At 39.6% G+C, this 17,873-nt stretch overlaps 1 pseudogene; it reads left to right on the forward strand.

Annotated features, from left to right (window-relative positions):
- The first annotated feature begins 16,790 nt into the window (after positions 1–16,790).
- On the forward strand, positions 16,791–17,550 carry LOC122492421 (annotated as a pseudogene).
- The last annotated feature ends 323 nt before the right edge of the window (positions 17,551–17,873 follow it).

The raw sequence follows: 17,873 nt of genomic DNA on the forward strand, positions 1-17,873 counted from the left end.
AAAATGCAAGAGCATTCTAGAGGCCACATAATTTATAAGGTCATATAGGTAGGAAGCTCCATGCTATGTTTGGAGGAATTAACCTAGTTTTAAACTGATAGGTGCAAAGTATAAAATGAAACAAATATGAAATGAATTTGGATAGGCAGGGGATGACCAGATGATAAAGTTTAGAGTCTAAGAAAGTTTAGAGTGTGATGCCAAGGAATTTGTACTTCTTCTGTAGATGGTGAGGTCTGGTGAAAGATTTTTTAAATGTAAAATTTTCTTGTTTCTTTCCTGTATATGCAATATCTTTAGAACTCCTTTTCTAAATTTAAATCCTAGTTAGTTAATATATAGCATAATAATGGTTTCAAGAGTAGAATTTAGTGATTCATCCCTTACATATAACACCCGGTGCCCATCCCAACAAGTGCCCTCCATAATGCCCATCACCCATTTAGCCCATCCCCCCATGCAACATCCCTGTTGCAACCATCAGTTTGTTTTCTGTATTTAAGAGTCTCTTATGGGGGAGGGGCCAAGATGATAGAAGAGCATGGAAGGGTTTTTTTTGCATCTCTTGTCCCTGAAATGCAGCCAAAGCAACACTAAACCATCCTGCACACCTAGAAAACGAATTTGAGGATTAATACAACAATCTGCACAACCTGAACCACAGAACTTGGCAGGTATGTGGTGAAGAGAGGTGAACTGGGAGAGAAGCTGCAGAGGGCAGGGAGCTCTTTTTGCTTGTGGACAGAGGACAGAGATGGGAGGGGGGAGAGTACAGGAAAGCATTCCACTCCCCCCCCCCCCACTGAACAAAAGCAGTGAGAGACAAAAGAAAGAGTACACAAGGGACTGAAAAAAGGAGAAAGGAGAAAGGAGGGGGTTTAAATTTCATTAACACTCTATAAACAGAGTCTGAAACTCTGCAGTTCAATACCTGGTGGTGCTCTGGTGGGAAGGGAGAACTCCAGGAGCAGAAAGTGAGGTCTGAGGGGTCTGAGGGCCACACAGAGAGAGGTGGTTCTCCTGCTGGGAGGACATCTGGTACAGGCTGTCTGGCCACCCCACAGGTAAAAGTCCCAGCAGACCCAGGAGAACAACCACATTAGCTGGTGCTAGACAAGGACATTAAGGGGGAAGCCTGGTGCCAGATGTGTGTCGTGATTTGCCATAATCCCTGAAAAGCTGCTGTCACACAATTGCGTGAACTTTTTCTGGGGCGGGCTGGCACCCAGCTGCAGTCTTGGCATCAGCAGTAGCACAGTCTCACAAACATTCCTAGAGGTGGGTGGGCACCTGGCCATTGATCAGTGAGAGAGGGTCTGAGCAGGTCAAAGCCACAGTCCCTCAGAAGTGAGGGGGTGGCTCAGTTGGTTGAACCCGGGACTTCAGTTCAGGTCATGATCTCGTGGTTTGCGAGTTCAAGCCCCACATCAGGCTCTCTGTGGTGATGGCTGGAGCCTGGAGCCTGCTTCAGATTCTGTGTGTCTCTCTTTCTGCCCCTCCCATGCTCATGCTCCATCTCTCAATAATAAATAAATGTTAAAAAAAATTTTAAAAAATGACAGGTTGGGAAGCACATCTAAGATAAAACTCAGGAGGGAGGTGCTGCCTGGCAACCTGACGGCTTGGTCACAGACAGTGTAAAAGCGGGGAGTGGACAAAAGCCAGAGACAAAGAAGGGGTGCGTGATTGCTGGTCAGGGAGAAGAGTTCTGATACTAGAGACTGGGTAGCTAGGTGACGCCATTTTCACCCCTCCCACGCATGCGAACACATGCCTACATGTACCACAACAATTCACCCCATCTAGCGGAGAACAGAGCCATACACTAAGCCCCGCCCAACTGGGCAAACCTCATGCTTCAGGAACACCACGTGTCTCTCCACCTGCTTAGTTTACAGATGATAAAGTGCTTCGCAGTTTGACTTCCAGGGAAACTGATATAATTTCAATCATATTTCAGTCTGTTTGCCAGTCTATCTATTCAATTTTTTTTCTTTTCTTATTCTTGAATACAGAGAGAAAAAATTTATTTTTATTTCCTATATTTATTAAAAATATTTTTCTTTAATTTTTCCACTATATTTTTTTACTTTTTTGTAAATTTTTCAAATTGTTTTACTTCCATCATTTCATTTTATTCTATTTCATTGCATTCATTTTTTCAAATTTTCAAATGTTTTCATTTCTTTTTCCTTTTTTGTTCTTTTCTTAACATTCCCTTTCTTCTCTAATCTATCAAGCTCCTTTCAACAATGAGACCAAAACACACCTAGGATCTAGCATCCTTTATTTGATTATTTTGTGTGTTGTTAATTTTTTAATTTTAATTTTTTTTTACCTTATTAATTTCTTTTCTTCCTTCCAAATGATGAAATGAAGGAATTCACCCCAAAAGAAAGAACAGGAAGAAATGACAGCCAAGGATAATCAACACAGATACAAGCAAGATGTCTGAACTAGAAGGGGGCCTGGATGGCTCAGTTGGTTAAGCATTTGACTTCGGTTCAGGTCATGATTTCACACTTCATGAGTTTGAGCCCCACATCGGGCTCTGTGCTGACAGCTCAGAGCCTGGAGCCTGCTTCGGATTCTGTATCTCCCTCTCTCTGCCCCTCCCCCCACTCATGCTCGGTCTCTCTCTCTCAAAAATAAACATTAAAAAAATTAAAAATAAAAAAAAAAATTTTAAAGATGTCTGAACTAGAATTTAGAATCACGATAATAAGAGTACTGGCTGGGGTTGAAAATAGATTACAATCCCTTTCTGTGGAGATAAAAGAAGTAAAACCTAGTCAGGATGAAATAAAAAAATGTTATAACTGAGCTGCAATATTGAATGGATGCCACGACGGCAAGGATAGATGACACAGAGCAGCATATCAGCAATATAGAGGATAAACTTATGGAAAACAATGAAGCAGAAAAAAAGAGGGAAACTAAGGCAAAAAAGCACAATTTAACAATTAGAGAATTCAGTGACTCATTAAAAAGGAATAACATCAGAATCATAGGGGTACAAGAAGATGAAGAGAGAAAAAGGGGTAGAAGGTTTATGTGAGCAAGTCATAGTGGAAAATTTCCTAACCTGGGAAAAGACACAAACATCAAAATCCAAGAAGCAGAGAGGACTCCCATTAGATTCAACAAAAACCAACCATCAACAAGGCATATTATATTCAAATTCACAAAATACTCAGGCAAGGAGAGAATCATGAAAGCAGCAAGGGAAAAAAGTCCTTACCCTACAAGGGAAGACAGATCAGGTTCACAGAAGACCTATCTACAGAAAGCTGACAGGCCAGAAAGGAATGGCAGGATATATTAAATATGCTGAATCAGAAAAATGTATAGCCAAGAATTCTTTATCCAGCAAGGCTGTCATTCAAAATAGAAGGAGAGATAAAAATTTTCCCAGACAAACAAAAATTAAAGGAGTTCATGACCACTAAACCAGCCCTGCAAGAAATTTTGCATTTTGAGGTGAGAAAAGATGAAAAAAAAAAAAAAAAAAGCAGGTAAGACTAGAAAGGACCAGGGAACACCACCAGAAACTCCAACTCTATAGGTGACATAATGGCATAAATTCATATCTTTCAGTACTCACTCTAAACATCAATGGACAAAATGCTCCAATCAAAAGACATAGGGTAACAGAATGGATAAGAAAACAAGATCCATCTATATGCTGTTTACAAGAGACCCACTTTAGACCTAAAGACACCTTCAGATTGCAGTAAGGGCATGGAGAACCATCTGTCATGCGAATGGTAGCCAAAAGAAAGCCAGAGTAGCCATACTTATATCAGACAATCTAGACTTTAAAATAAAGACTGTAACAAAAGATGAAGAAGGGCATTATATCATAATTCAGGGGTCTATCCACCAAGAAGATCTAACAATTCTAAACATTTCTGCTCCAAATGTGGAAGCATCCAAATATATAAATCAATTAATCAAAAACATAAAGAAACTCATTGATAATAATACCATAATAGTAGGGTACTTCAACACCCCACTTACAACAATGGACAGATCATCTAAACAGAAAATCAACAAGGAAACAGGGTTTTGAATGACACACAGGACCAGATGGACTTAACATATATTCAGAACATTTCAACCTAAATCAGTGGAATATACATTCTTTTCCAGTGCATATGGAATGTTCTCCAGAAAAGATAACATACTGGGACATAAATCAGCCCTCAACAAGTACAAAAAGATCAAGATAATACCGTGCGTATTTTCAGACCACAGCGCTATGAAACTCGAAATCAACCACAAGAAAAAATTTGGAAAGGTAACAAATACTTGGACACTAAAGACCATACTACCAAAGAATGAATGGGCTAACCAAGAAGTTAAAGAGGAAATTAAAAAGTACTTGGAAGCCAATGAAAATGATAACACCACAGCCCCAAACCTCTGGGAGTCAGCAAAGGCGGTCATAAGAAGGAACCATATAGCAATCCAGGCCTTCCTAAAGAAGGAAGAAAGGTCTCAGAAACACAACCTAACCTTACACTTTAAAGATCTGGGAAAAGAACAGCAAATGAAACCCAAAACCAGCAGAAGACAGGAAATAATAAAGATTAGAGCAGAAATCACACAGTCACAAAACAAAAACCCAAAAAACAGTAGATCAACGAAACCAAAAGCTGGTTCTTTGAAAGAATTAACAAAATTGATAAATCCCTAGCCAGTTTGATCAAAAAGAAAAAAGGAAAGGACCCAAAAAATAAAATCAAGAATGAAAGAGAAGAAATCACAATCAACACAGCAGAAATACAAACAGCAATAAGAGAGTATTATGAGCAACTATATGCCAATAAAATGGGAAATCTGGAAGAAATGGACAAATTCCTAGAAACATATAAACTACCAAAACTGAAACAGGAAGAAATAGAAAATTTGAGCAGATCTATAACCAGTAAAGAAATCTAATTAGTCATCAAAAATCTCCCAAAAAACGAGTCCAGGGCCAGATGGCTTTCCAGGGGACTTCTACCAAACATTTAAGGAAGAGTTAATAACACCTCTTGAAGCTGTTCCAAAAAATAGAAATGGAAGGAACACTTCCAAACTCTTTCTATGAAGCCAGCATTACCTTGATCCCAAAACCAAAGACCCCACTATAAAGGAAACTACAGACCAATTTCTCTGATGAACATGGATACAAAAATCCTCAACAAGATACTAGCCAACAAGATCCAACAATACATTACAAGAATTATTCACCATGACCAAGTGGGATATACCTGGGTTGCAGGGCTGGTTCAAAATCTGCAAAACAATCAATGCGATACATCACATCAATAAAAGAAAGGACAAGACCACATGATCCTCTCAATATACAGAGAAAGCATTTGACAAAATACAGCGTCCTTTCTTGATTAAAAAAAAAACCCTCAAGAAAGTAGGGATAGAAGGACCATACCTCAAGATTATAAAAGCCATATATGAAAGATTCCACTGCTAATATCATCCTCAGTGGGGAAAAACTGAAAGCTTTCCCCCTAAAGTCAGGAACAAGAGGGGATGTCCACTCTCACCACTGTTATTCAACCTAGTACTGGAAGTCTTAGCCTCAGCAATAAGACAACACAAAGGAAAAAAAAGGCATCCAAATTGTTCAGGAGGAGGGCAAACTTTCACTCTTTTCAGATGACATGACACTCCATAAGGAAAACCCAAAAGATTCCACCAAAAAAACTGTTACAACTGATCCATGAATTCAGCAAAGTCGCAGGATATAAAATCAATGCACAGAAATCGGTTGCATTCCTATACACCAATAATAAAGCAACAGAAAGAGAAATCAAGGAATTGATCCCATTTACAATTGCACCAAAACCCGTAAAATACCTAGGAATAAATCTAACAAAAGAGGTGAAAAATCTATACACTGAAAACTATAGAGAGCTTATGAAAGAAATTGAAGAAGACACAAAAAAATGGAAAAAGATTCCATGCTCCCAGACTGGAAGAGCAAAAGTTGTTAAAATGTCAATACTACCCAAAGCAATCTACATATTCAATGCAATCCCTACCAAAATAACACGAGCATTCTTCATAGAGCTAGAACAAACAATCCTAAAATTTGTATGGAACCTGAAAAGACCCCGAATAGCCAAAGCAATCTTGAAAAAAAAAACCAAAGCAGGAGGCATCACAATCCTGGACTTCAAGCTATACTACAAAGCTGTAATCATCAAGACAGTACGGTACTGGCACAAAAACAGACACCCAGATCAATGGAACATAATACAGAACCCAGAAATGGACCCACCAATGTATGGCCAACTAATCTTTGATAAAGCAGGAAAGACTATCCAATGGAATAAAGACAGTCTCTTCAGCAAGTGGTGCTGGGAAAACTAGATAGCAACATGCAGAAGAATGATCCTGGACCACTTTCTTACACCATACACAAAACTAAACTCAAAATAGATGAAAGACCTAAATGTAAGACAGGAAGCCATCAAAATCCTTGAGGAGAACGCAGGCAAAAACCTCTTTGACCTTGGCCACAGCAACTTCTCACTCAACACGTCTCCAGAGGCAAGGGAAACAAAAGCAAAAATGAACTACTGGGACCTCATCAAGATAAAAAGCTACTGCACAGCCAAGAAAATAACCAGCAAAACTAAAAGGCAACTAACAGAATGGGAGAAGATATTTACAAACGACATATCAGATAAAGGGTTAGTATCCAAAATCTATAAAGAACTTACCAAACTCAACACCCAAAAAACAAATAATCCAGTGAAGAAATGGGCAAAAGACATGAATGGACACTTCTCCAAAGAAGACATCCAGATGGCCAACCGACACATGAGAAAATGCTCAACATCACTCATCATCAGGGAAATACAAATCAAAACCACAATGAGGTACCACCTCATACCTGTCCGAATGGCTAACATTAACAACTCAGGCAACGAGATGTTGGCGAGGATGCAGAGAAAGAGAATCACTTTTGCACTGCTGGTGGGAATGCAAGCTGGTGCAGCCACTCTGGAAAACAGTATGGAGGTTCCTCAAAAAATTAAAAAGAGAACTACCCTATGACCCTGCAATTGCACTACTAGGTATTTATCCAAGGGATAGAGGTATGCTGTTTTGAAGGGACACATGCACCCCAATGTTTATAGCAGCACTATAAACAATAGCCAAAGTATGGAAAGAGCCCAAATGTCCATTGATGGATGAATGGATAAAGAAGATGTGCTATATATATACAATGGAGTATTACTCAGCAATCAGAAAGAATGAAATCTTGCCATTCACAACTAAATGGATGGAACTAGAGGGAATTATGCTAAGTGAAACTAGTCAGAAAGACAAATATATGACTTCATTCATATGAGGACTTTAAGACACAGAACAGGTGAGCATAAGGTAAGGGAAGCAAAAACAATATAAAAACAGGGAGGGGGACAAAAAGAGACTTAAATATGGAGAACAAACAGAGGGTTACTGGAGGGGTTGTGGGAAGGGGGATGGGCTCAATGGGTACAGTGCATTAAGGAATCTACTCCTGAAATCATTGTTGCACTATATGCTAAATAATTTGGATGAAAATTAAAAAAAAAAAAAAAACAACTCCAGGAAACCAAGAAAGAAAGAAAGAAAGAAAGAAAGAAAGAAAGAAAGAAAGAAAGAAAGAAAGAAAGAAAGAGAAAAGGAAGGAAGGAAGGAAGGAAGGAAGGAAGGAAGGAAGGAAGGAAGGAAGGAAGGAAGAAAATTCTGAAAACCATATAAAACCACATGCTTCAGATCTTTAGAGCTGAGTCAAGGGAGCTGGAGTATTTATATACCACCTCTCAGCAGTCATTGGCTGAGGGTTTTTTCTAAGGAAGTTAATATCCAGCCACCTAAGACCTGCCATGCACTCAGGCTGAGGTCTTCCCTAGCTTGGGAAAAGAGACAGAGATACAGAAATTGACTGTTGGAAGTGGCAGAAACACACTGAAGTTATAAAGCCCTAGGATGGGGTACTAAAAAAAGCTATCACTCCTGTCCTCTTTCCCTAGATTCTATTTCCCCCATCATAAAAATGACCTCCATGAGTGGTACTAAGGTGTTAACAGCTGGCAAAACAAATCAGGGGAGGCCTCCATTTTAAGATGCAGTCGTTCAAGGACTTCAGGACACAGCCAATGAAAATACGGATGTGCCAAATCTGGATTCCATGGTTTAGAATATTCTGTAGGCCTCAGAATATCAGGAAGCCACTTAAGCTTCAATGCCTCTACGGCAGCAGTGATGGATGCCAGATGCCTATCAGAGCACCACAGAGAAATCTTAGTATCAGGCAGCGAGGGTCACTGGCAAGCTTAATTTCAGGGCTAGATGTATCAAAATATGCTATGTTGACAAAAACAGTATTTTTAAAAAATTAGCATCTATCTTCCTACAATCCTTGGCAGAGAAGGTTTTGCTTAGTACATAAAAGTATAAGATAGGAATTAGACCAAATACGAATGCCAGTTTTGCTTCTTACTAAAAGCAATTTATTCAACCTATCTCTCTGTTTTTCTATTTATAAAATGATAATAATCCTTCAGAGGATATTGTAATATATATATTTACATATACACATATATATGAATATATATACATATATACATAAATATATACATTTATATATTTATATTTATATTTATATTTATATTTATATATATATATATATGAATGATGTGTGTGTGTGTGTGTGTGTGTGTACTGTTTGGCAGAATGCTTAGTAGTCCTAAGTGTGCTCCAAAATATGAGGTATAATAGTTTTGTACAGTATTAACAACTAGAGCTGGAATAATGCTTTCTAGAATTCCCTTGTCTGTTTGATTTTAGGTTAGCATTGGCCACAAAAGAAATTCACACAAGGTTTGGAAGGCAGAGGTGAAGCAGTAGCTATTGCACTCTGAAGGTCGGTGTAGAGCACCAGGCACTGGCAGCCACACACACTTTCACTGACCTCTGACCCGTGTGGTTGGCATGGGGTAGCTCCCAGATCTGCAGATCTTCCAGCTCCCACTGGTTCTCCTCCTTTAGCTCCTCCAGGTCCTGGGCCAGATGTACGTGCAGCTCCGTGGTGAAGGGCACCAGCTTTTCATGCAGGTTACTCGCATTGTCAAGATTGGAGGTGATGAGAGACAGTCATGGGTTCCAGTTCATCTTCATGGGATCCCATCTCTTCTTGCTATCATTTGCATTCAGTCTTCCTTCCTGATTGTAAATCTGGTTGAACCATGGAGACTTCCAGCCAAATACTATACCGGATGCAGAGGCAACAGCTTGCAAAGCATATCCCACCAGCTCCCACAATTACATAATGCCTAACCCAGTAATAAATCCCTTATTCTATGTCACAATCTGACTAATGAAACGTGGTAATTATGTGATAAGATGTTAAAATGAAACTATTTCAGACCCAGTTGTACCTAAGTAGTGCAATACATAAGCCTTTAGAGAATAAATAATAACGTGAGGCATCTGAGATAAAGTACAGGTGACAGCGAAAATGATGATGTCATTCCTCTATTAATAATCTTTTACAGCTTCCCCATTGCACTCAAGATAAAGTCTAAACCTGTTAATGTAGCACACAAAGGATCTTCGTGGTCACAAATTCCACTCTCCAGGCAAGCTGAAAATGCCAACAATTACCCAATTCTTTCTCCTTTCCTCCCTCCCCTTTTCTTCCAACTCATCCCCACCCCTCCTCCAGCTCTCCCTGCCTTTCTTCCCTTTCTACTTCCCAACTTTCTCATAAGCTCTTCTATCCATGACACCTGCTCCCCAACACACACACACACACACACACACACCTCTTTCACCTAGCTAGTCTCAGTTTATACCTTACTCTTTTTTTTTTTAATTTTTTTTTCAACGTTTATTTATTTTTGGGACAGAGAGAGACAGAGCATGAACGGGGGAGGGGCAGAGAGAAGGGAGACACAGAATCGGAAACAGGCTCCAGGCTCTGAGCCATCAGCCCAGAGCCTGACGCGGGGCTCGAACTCACGGACCACGAGATCGTGACCTGGCTGAAGTCGGACGCTTAACCAACTACGCCACCCAGGCGCCCCATATCTTACTCCTTTTAGGATATCCAACCTGGCTCCAAGAATTTGGTTTGGAAATAGTTCCCTAAACATTCCTTATTTTCTCACCTCCTGACTTTTCAATCTCTCTCCTTACTACCACCTCATCTTTGTCCCTCTAATTCCCAATGATCTCTCGGAACTTCGATGCTACTGCTTCTTCAAACTTCCCTTAAACTAATTAAATTCTCCTCTTGTGAGACACTTATTCTTGTCTTTATCACACAATATTGGAATTGGGTGTTTATTCAACTGCCACCCTCAGTAGACACTTAACTGTCTGGCCGCCAATAGTGATGGATGCTGTGATGTGCTTCCCAGGTATCTCTTTAAAAATAAAGGACTTAGTACTTCGATGTCTGGGACAGCTACTGGCAATGATCCCTCTTCTGCCTGCCACTTTTGGGATTAAAAAAAGTGGAAAACTGAAATAAGAGTCACCTTGCCCAAAGTTGCACCCCCTACTAGAGAGAACCACCACTGATGCAGATGTGTAACAGCCAGCCTTCTTGCCCTAGTGCAGGACAGCTCTGAAGGGTCATTCTCCAGAACTCCCCAAATGGTTGGCTGAGGCCTCCACTGAGACCTCTTCATGGTTCAACCTTTCCATCTACCCCATCCAGCTCTTTCCCTTTCCTTCCACAGGGGTTGATCCTAAGAACCCACTCAAATGTGCCTGTTATATACCAACATCTGTCTCAGAGTCAGCTTCTCAGGGAACCAATCTGTGAGAGCCTTGTCCCTGTCACCTTTATCACAGGGCGTAGAATGGAGTGCTGTTCAATAAATATTGGTTGATTAAATATAAGACACAGATGGTGAAGACTTCAATCATCAGAAACACTGGGAGAAGAGGGAACAAAACTCAGTGACTACTCTTCAGCTGCCTCAAATACTTCAAGTGCTCTCTAGAAGTCTGAAAACATGTGGTTGCAGAGTTACACATACTAATCTACCCCCTACAAACTTTCTGTTGCTATAACCCCAGCCAGTAGCTCACTGGGAATGTTTTAATAATATAAAGAGACATAACCAGATTGAAGAAACCAAATTCTGGCCTAGATAACTTGTGGTTCTGGAAAATTACTGGCAAATTAACCCAAAATTATGAGAAACCCTTCTTAAATGAGAGTAGAAAGAAAAGGTATTCTATGAAGAAAGAAAATATTGGGAGGGAAGAACCAGAGACAAAGCCAAAAAAGGAAAGTAGTCTTTTTGTTCAGGAAGTAGGAAGAAGTTCATGCTGTCTGGAATTCATTACAGAAAGTGACAGAGACTGAGGTGGGAATCATAGAGCTGAATGATAGATGAAGAAGTTAGTTGTAAAAAAAATTAGCATTAAAATATTGTAAACCTTCATTCAAGTTAATAATGACATTTATCTACAAATCAGTTACCTTCTTTTATTTTTTTTTTAAGTTAATTCATTCTTGAGAGACAAGAGAGACAGAGCATGAGTGGGGGAGGGGCAGAGAGCGAGAGGGAGACACAGAATCTGAAGCAGGCTACAGGCTCTAAGCAGTCAGCACAGATCCCAACACGGGGCTTGAGCCACAAACTGTGAGATCATGACCTGAGATGAAGTTAAAGGCTTAACTGACTGAGCCAACCAGGCGTCCCCAATTAGATACCTTTTAATGTTTATTCTGTTTTCCTAAAGATACTTTTCCATCAAAACCATTAAATTTATGTTTCCTGAATCACTCTCTCTAAATCGAACATACTCCCAAAGGCTGAGTTATCTTCTCAGCACATTAGGCTTAGATACCATCTTACTTAACTGTCACTTAATGAAATAAGTTAAGTATATTAATAAGCTGATAATTTGGGGGGCACCTGGGTGGCTCAGTCAGTTAAGCGTCCGACTTTGGCTCAGGTCATGATCTCACGGCTTGTGAGTTCGAGCCCCGCGTCGGGCTCTGTGATGACAGCTCGGAGCCTGGAGCCTGCTTCAGATTCTGTGTCTCCCTCTCCCTCTGCCTTTCCCCAGCTTGTGCTCTCTGTCTCTCTCTCTCCCTCAATAATAAATAAATAAACTTAAAAATTATTAAAAAAATAAACTGGTAATTTGGGATATGATAAAGGCAAAGGCTTGCCATGATATCTGAGCAATAAAAATCAATATATAATAATCTGTTGTGAATTCTGTTGGAAGACAAATGTTTGCAAAACAATTCTACACCCTTCTAAGAATGTAAAACACAGAGGCTTACACTGAAAATTTCCAACATCTTGTCCATATGGTTGCATCCAGTAAGATACAGAGCATTCATTTGATCTCCATCATAGCTATTGCCACAGTCTAGGATTATTTTGCTTTATTTATTTATACACTGTCTCCCTACCTAGAATAATAACTCCCTGAGAGCAGAAATTCTATTTCATTTGTTCTCCTCATTTTTTTATTTTTTATTTTATTTTATTTTATTTTTTTAATGTTTATTTATTTTTGACAGAGAGAGAAAGAGAGACAGAGCATGAGCAGGGGAGGGGCAGCGAGAGAGGGAGACACAGACTCTGAAACGGGCTCCAGATTCTGAGCTGTCAGCACAGAGCCCAACGCAGGGCTCGAACTCACAGACTGCGAGATCATGACCTGAGCTGAAGTCGGAAGCTCAACAGACCGAGCCACCCAGGCACCCCTGTTCTCCCCATTTTATCTCTAGCACCTAGCTCAGCACCTCTCTCACAACTGACACTCAGTTATTAACTGGGGGTAAGAATAAGTGAATGATGAATAATTATGAACTGAAAAAAAAAAGTCATTTTGGAAGACTTTAATTATATTGTTAGCCAACCTTAGAGATACTGACAAAACTGAGTTGGAGCCATTGGAACCCAGGTTCTTAATTCTTGACAAGTAGAATGGTAAAAACAAAAAAAAATATCTGTTTACTACTCAAATATTTTTGTGCCTTTATCAAAATATCATCTCCATCAGCAGTTAGACTTGAGGAAAAGGAGAACAGATGGTAGACTAACCCATTTTATGACTTAGGGTTCCTTGATGGCAATTGACAGGAACCCAGTAGCTAATTTAAGCAAAGGAGAATTAGGTTACCAAAACAAAAGTGAAGCAAAACAAGAAGAAACAAAAAACAACCACAAAGCCAAAAATCCCTACTGGGATTTTCATTGGAATCCACTGAATATATAGGCCAATTTGAGGAAAGCCATCATATCAACTATCTTGAAACTCTTATAAAAATTTATCTCTTCATTAAGGAATCTTCTATATTTCAACAAATTTTTATATTTTTCTTTGTAAAAGTATTACATGTTTTCTGTTAGATTTATTTCTAGATTTCTCTACATAAACATACACATAGATACACACAAGTGTGTCGATATTTAAGTAATATTATTTAAAAATTATATATTCTAGTAGTTATTTGCTATATACATGATAATTAAACAATATACACTGAATTTATATGCTGTATCAGCAAGCCAGAGATGTGCTACAAACCTCCTCAAAACTCAGTGGCTGTGTTCTTGTGCCTCTTTTATGAGAACAGAAGGTATTTACAATCTTCCATGTCCATGGTGTGTGATCTCTTTGGTCCATTACCTGTCCAGAGTATGAATCTCAGTAGTTGGTAGGTGAATTTGACTCTTGAGGTAAGTCACAATACTCAGTCCTAAGCCTTGTTCCGAGAGAAATAGCAATGTGGAAGATTGTATTTTCTGGGAAAAAAAAATCTCCCATTCTTCATTCTCTTCTACAGTGTGACCTTGCAAATAATTTATCAAGAGGTGGCATTTATTTCCCTTCCCCTTGAATTTGAGTGGACCCATGACCGCATTGATGAATAGACTATAGCAGCAATGACATTCTATGACTTCTGAGGCTAGACCATAAAAGATGACGTGGCCTCTGCCTTGTTCACTGAGACATTCACATTTAAAGCTCTGAACCATCCTATAAGAAGTCCAACTACTCAAAGGCCTCCATAATGTGAAGAAGTCAACCCCCATGAAAAGACGGAATACAGAAGCTTCACTTAGCATACCCAGCCAAGCTTCTGCCCAACAACCAGCACCAACATCAGGACATGAGTAAAGAAGCCATCTTTGAAAATGGATTCTGTAGCTCTCAGCCATGTAAGTTTTCCCAGCTGAAATCCCAGACATCACAAAGCAAAGAAATATCTCTCTAGTATGTCCTTATTGAATTGCCAAACCAAAGAATTTGGGGCATAATAAACAGCTGTTATTTTAAACCACTAAGTTTGGAATGGATCACTACACAGCAATTGTAAATGGAACAGAGGTTTAACCAAATTTTTCTGAGACCTCCAGGGACTGGGGTCTAGAGTCTTATTTCTAAATTCTGCTGCAAAGTGAATCATGTCAGAGCAAGGCCGGAGAATGCTAGTATCTAAATCCCAGCCTACTAGTTCCAGGTTGAGAGCCTACTCATTTGCTCTCAGGATGATGCATATTCAGAATCAGGGTTTGCCCACTTGGGGTGAATTGTTTCTTGAGTCTATATTTTTCCAGTCAAGGCCATAAAACCTTTCCAGCCACTTTGGAGTGAAGGATCAAGGGGCGCCTGGGTGGCTCAGTCGGTTAAGCATTCGACTTTGGCTCAGGTCACGATCTCACAGTTCATGAGTTCGAGCCCCACTTCGGGCTCTGTGCTGACAGTCTGCTTCCAATTCTGTGTCTCCTTCTCTCTCTGCCCCCACTTGTGTGCTCGCTCTCTCTCTCTCTCTCAAAAATAAACATTAAAAAATTAAAAGAGAGAGAGACAGAGAGCCTACAGAAAAGACAGCCATGCCCGCTGCATCTCTGAGCAACTGACACAGCCAAACTTCAGACTGAGCCTGGTTCAGTTACTTTTGCTTCACTTTGTGTTTTCTGAAAGTATGCTCTGCTCAGTTGCTTTTGTAATTTTCTTTTTTCACTGGACAACTTGAGGAAAAAAAAAACCTATAAAGGGGTTGAGGGAGCAGCCGTTAAAAATACCAATTGTGTCAAATAATTCATTGCTCCCCAAAATACAATTTAGCTGACAGAAACTGAAATGAAGTCAAACTTTGTATGGTCTTCCATGTTCTTACATGCACTGCTCCTTTTGGGTCCCTAAAGCAACATTTCTCTAAGTCTTCTTTGACTGCAACAGGGAGAAAAACATCCATGAGCCTGTGTTATACTTTCCTCTTTCAAAGTAATTGTTTAGAATATCACCCCAGTAAATTCAGAAGGTATTCTTTAAAGTGTTATTTCTTACTTCCAACATGAGTAACTCACACAACTATAAAAGCCCAGCTCCCCATAAAAGATGACTATGTGCTAACAGACATTATTTGATTGTAAAACTCTGAAGTTGCTGAGTGGGTTGCAGAAGGATGCCAAAAGGATCCTTTGAGGGAAAATGACTTTTCCATCTTTTCCTGAAATTGCTTGTTTTCACTTTGGAAGGAAGATGCAAGTGTCTCAGCTTCACAGTTTGAGGGACTTTACCTTAGAGGCAAGAATTCTAGCTATCAGAATCCCAGGATAGTAGCACTAATCAAAAGGCCTCTCGTTGGGAGACATAAGCATCCCCATGAAAGATAAGAGCACAAGTTCCTTGTGCATTGTGCTGACAATGATATTTGCCTCCTTCTAGAATAAGAGTCCATCTTAGGTTTTTCAGAAGTCTGCTTATTTCTAGAAATAAAATCCACATTACTTCTGTTAATAGGAATGTTCTGACAACTTATAACTTTGCTTTTAATGGCTTTCAAATCTCATAGAGGAATATTCTGAGGTGAGGAATTATTACTGAAAGAATCCTATTACCAGGAAACTGGGACCCTATAGAGATGGTTACTTATGTGGTAGCTAGCCTCCAAGGATATTCTCTAGCAGTCTCTTACCTGCTATTTGCACAAACCAAGCCTGCATGCTCAGACCATTGTCCCAGGAATCTGTGCTGGATTTTCCATCAATTTGACCAATTGAATAATGAGGAAGTAGACTTTTGGTAACCCCTTACTCCCTCAAGGAGCCTTGAGCTGCCATGTAAGAAATCCAAGTTACCCTGCTGGAGAGAAAGATGAGATGCCAGGTGGAGAGAAAGATCACACGCAAAGCAACAGCGTGCAAAATAACTGTTTATCAGCACTGTGTTTCATCAAATTATTGAACTTTCCCTGAACTCCAAATTCTGAGTTTGTAAAAATGAGAATACCAATTTCACACACATGAAAATCAAATGAAATCATTCTCTCTTCTTTAAGTTTATTGAGTACCTACTAGGTGCAAGTCACTGAAGATACAACAGTAAATAAATTATGAACATTGCTTTATAACAGCCTACATTCTAGAAGATGCATATAAATCCCTGAGCTTAGTCTCAGACTATACTTTAAAAAGTTAATAATGATAATAATATGGTCTCAAGTTATACAGGGCACTGAGGGACTATAATAACTGTACATATAAGACATAATTCTTGGATTCTTAAATATAGAGAACAAACTGAGGGTTGCTGGAGGGTTGTTGTGGGTGGGGGATGGGCTAAATGGGCAAGGAGCATTAAGGAGGACACTCAATGGGATGAGCACTGGGTGTTATATGTAAGGGGATGAATCACTGGATTCTACTCCTGAAATCATTACCGTGCTACTTGCTAACTAACTTGGATGTAAATTTTTAAAATATATATAAAATTTAAAAAATACTAACGTATAAAAATATTTGGTCTTGGCAATACATTGAGTTCCACAGAGACAGCCCCAGGGCAAGTGAGAGCCAGATGGGGGCACTGGGTGACTCTGTGCTTCGCTGGGGAAAATAATTAAACATGGGCAGAGGAGATCCTAAGAAGCCGAGAGGCAAAATGTCATGATATGCATTCTTTGTACAAACTTGCTGAGAAGAGAGCAAAAAGAAGCACCCAGAGGCTTCAGTCGGCTTCTCGGAGTTTTCTAAGGAGTGCTCAGAGAGGTGGAAGACCATGTCTGCCAAAAAGACAGGAAAGTTTGAAGACATGGCAAAGGTAGACAAGGCCTGTTATGAAAGAGAAATGAAAACTTATATCCCTGCTAAAGGGGAAAAAAAAAGAAGTTCAAGGACCCCAACGCACCCAAGATGCCTCCTTTGGCCTTTTTCTCGTTCTGTTCTGTTCTGAGGATTGCCCAAAAATCAAAGGGGTGCATCCCAGCCTGTCCATTGGTGATGTTGCAAAGAAACCAGGAAGAGATATGTGGTATCACAGCCATGCATATGACACGCAGTCCCATGAAAAGAAGGCTGCGGAGCCGAAGGACAGACAGGAAAAGGATGTTGTTCCATACCAAGGAAAGGAAAGCCTGACACGGCCAAAAAAAAAAAAAAAAAAAAAGGAGTCATCATGGCCGAAAATAGCAAGAAAAAGAAGGAAGAGGAGGAAGATGAAGTGGAGGAGGAAGATGAAGTGGAGGAGGAAGATGAAGATAAAAATGATGAATAAGTTGCTTCTAGAGCAGTTGTTTTTCTTGTCCATAAAACATTTACCCCCCTGCACACAACTTGCTCCTTTTAAAGGAAAAAAAAAATGAAATGTAAGATTGTGTAAAAAATTAAATAAATAAATAACTCTTGTCTTTAAGGAATTATTAATCTAAAGTCTGGGATTATGATGCCTCCCGCTTTGGTTTTCTTCTTCTAGTTAAAAATCTAGGACAACACAAAAAATAATAAGAATAGTGACTGCGTATTATTATGTTCTAAACCCTACAAATACTGCCCAAGAAATTTAAAAACTGGAAAATGAAGTGTGGGGTAGTCTTTCAA

The sequence above is a fragment of the Prionailurus bengalensis genome, chromosome C2 (genome assembly GCF_016509475.1).
Source record: "Prionailurus bengalensis isolate Pbe53 chromosome C2, Fcat_Pben_1.1_paternal_pri, whole genome shotgun sequence".
NCBI classification, from domain to species: Eukaryota; Metazoa; Chordata; class Mammalia; order Carnivora; family Felidae; genus Prionailurus; species Prionailurus bengalensis.